We start from the raw sequence: 3210 nt of genomic DNA on the forward strand, positions 1-3210 counted from the left end.
ATTTCTATATTCTTCTCTGTTATTTTTGTCTGTTTTCTATATCTTTGTTGTCATGTTTTGATAGGAAATGTAACTTTGTTTTATAAAGAACAGATAAAATGTGGTTATTTTACATGTAACAGCTTCAGATTTCCAGATAGAGATTAGGATAGCCAGTTGTAGGCAAAATAAAATAAAAGGTACTTCCTTATTATGATTAAACTTAGAGAAAGACAACTACCTGTTGGGGGTTTTTTTTAATGTAAATTGTATTCATTTTAATTTGACGAGCATGACATTTATGCAAACCAGAGTCCTTCGTTCAATCTCATAATTGAGGTTAATAAGTCAATTTAATGGGCAATCTTCTACTAATCCAATCACACGATTTCCCTGAATTTTTGCAAAACCCAGTGATGGTCTGCTTTAATTTTGAAAGAAAAAATCTAGTTTCCTGTCGTTTCTTGGTTTTACTTTCGACTTGACGTAATTGCGAGCGTCTGGGCAGGGCGCCCCCGAGCGGTCATTGTTGGAACAAGAGCTGATCCAAAAAAAGATTCTTGAGGCCATTTTTCCCTTCACCACAGCATAACTCCACCATAAATTATTGACACACCAGAATTTGCATTATTATTTTTCAAACGTATGGCCCTTTTGTGGAAAAAAAAACCCAAAACCTTAACTTTTCTGTCTCCATAATCAGCACTACAGGAGCCCCTATTTAATCTTGCTTGTTTGTTTGTTTGTTTCTGTCCAACAAACACAAAGACAGAGGAAAAATGTAGCACTCAAACAGACAGTCAGCACCAGTACTTACAGAGGTGCCAAACACGCTACAGGAGAAACTGAGAGCACTGTGACAAATGTCCAGGAAAAAAAAGGGGAGTGCGAACTAGAAGCGACACCCGAGACAGACTCACCGACAAAAGCATCACCCTTTTGAATTCCTCGCTTCCATTGTTGTCCACTGTGAGCCAGACTCTGGGGTCTCCTTCACAATGAAGGTCCGCTCCAAGCGGCTGTCCTGTCACTTCAAATTAGTATCTTTTTTGAGAACTGCAGCCCCTGAGGCTTGCACACACTTGTTATGAAAGAAGTGCTGTGGACACACACACATAAACACACACACAAACACACACACAAATGGAAGTGTTGTGCAAAATGGAAACATGTGGAGCACCTTCATCACAACATGTAATAGAAATAAGAGTGACCTTGTTTTAGCCTCTCCCAGCCTCAGCCACACATGCACGCTGACATTTTTATGGCACACGTTTGGAGAACATGTTCTCATAAGAAATGCACTTATGAATGAATGAGCTACACGCACACGTGCATGCACGCTAAGCCAAACTGCATGACTTTACCGGTGGTGTGTTGGCGTATAAATGTTGCAGAGATAAGAATTGTCTGTCTGAAATTGTGAAATTTCCCACTATAAAACCAAAATCTGGTTTCACGTTTAATCACTTTTCAGCCTCTTTTATTGGAATAATAAGAACACATTGGGAATGTCTCTTAAAATGGGGTCGTCTATAAAGGGAGGCAGAAACAATTCAAATTTTACTCTAATTTGATTTTTTGACACGAGTATCATGCTCCAGTATCACCACCAGGGACAGTTCAAAAGGTGTTATCTAATTAGCCCTCTCTCTTGGGCTTTGCTCGAGCTCAAGGTTATGAAAGTTCTCTCTTTAAATGTTCAGAAAAAGCTGTAAAAGCTTGCAGACTGAGATCTATCGCGTTCTGGACTTCACATCCCAGAAACCAAAACTTTGGAAGATGCCTTGCTTCTAATTACCCACCGGCCGTAATTTTGTGTAAAAAAATATCGGCACACCTTGGTATTTGTTTTATTTATTCATCCATTTATTTTAGTAAAAACACCCTCCTGTGTTAGCTTCCATAAATACCCCAAGGTTATTTTTAGTGATGAAGGAGGGGCTCTGTTTTTGGTTCCAGCCAGATGCTGGTGGGCAGGATGGTGTAGGATGGTGGAGAGGAGAGGAGAGGAGAGGAGAGGAGAGGAGAGGAGAGGAGAGGAGAGGAGAGGAGAGGAGAGGAGAGGAGAGGAGAGGAGAGGAGAGGGGAGAGGAGAGGAGAGGAGAGGAGAGGAGAGGAGAGGAGAGGAGAGGAGAGGAGAGGAGAGGAGAGGAGAGGAGAGGAGAGGAGAGGAGAGGAGAGGAGTGGAGAGGAGAGGGGGGGGGGGGGGGAGTAGGAAGAGGAGAGGAGAGGAGAGGAGAGGAGAGGAGAGGAGAGGAGAGGAGAGGAGAGGAGAGGAGTTTGAAGGAGCAACAGAGGAGGCAGAGGATCGTGTGATGAAATGAGATGTGAAGTGTTCCCTCACTCAGCTGGCACATGTGTAAAAGATTCATCGAGGGCGAGAGAGGGCAGCTGAGAGAAGTGAAGCAAGAGCAGAGGAGAAAGGTGAGGAGAGGGAGGCGACAGAAAGCCCCTTTTAGGAGCTTCTCTATTATAAATACTATCAGCACACTCCACCAAAGCCTTTTTAACAAAGGAGCCGGTTTGGAGAGGAAATTCAGGGGTGATGATGAGAGATAAGAGTTGAGCAGACAAAACAAGATAGGACATGAGAAATAAGGGGCATTTAAAGTGTGACATGGGCCCGTGAAAAGATCAGCTTTACAGGGGAGGGGGAGGAGGAAGAGCTGGTGTGGGCTCTTCAGTTCGGTCCAGAGCATTTATCGGGTCAAGACCCAGTTCTATTCATCTAGCTTGGTGATATAGTGACTAAAATAATCAGCATTAAATGGGGCATCTTTAAATGTCTCAATCATTAAGAAACAGATGCACCACAGTCGAAAGAAAAACACCTTTTTATAATACAGAGCACCACTAAACCTCCTCCTGAGCTAAGATTCAACCATTTTACTGCTGAGCCGACGGTATTTAAGGATCGCTTGTTCCCCCGTATTGACACAAGATGGCGCTATGTTTCCACCTTCAAATAAGTTGCCCCCTGACTGCACATTAGTACCCTTGGACGCTTCTCCTCAGCACATGAGTGACAAAAAAAGAAGCTTTAATTCTGGCAAAGCGGACCTCTCTAAAATAAATCAAAAACATGTTTAATTCTCTATAATTGTGATAAATATTCGGTCATCATGACAATTTAAAAAAAGTGAACAAGCGCGTCCTTTCACGAGCGCCGCACAGCTTCCGGAAACCGCAAACCCAGTCCCCCCACCTCCTCCTCCTCCTCCTCCTCCT

Source organism: Takifugu rubripes, chromosome 3 (genome assembly GCF_901000725.2).
Source record: "Takifugu rubripes chromosome 3, fTakRub1.2, whole genome shotgun sequence".
NCBI lineage: Eukaryota > Metazoa > Chordata > Actinopteri > Tetraodontiformes > Tetraodontidae > Takifugu > Takifugu rubripes.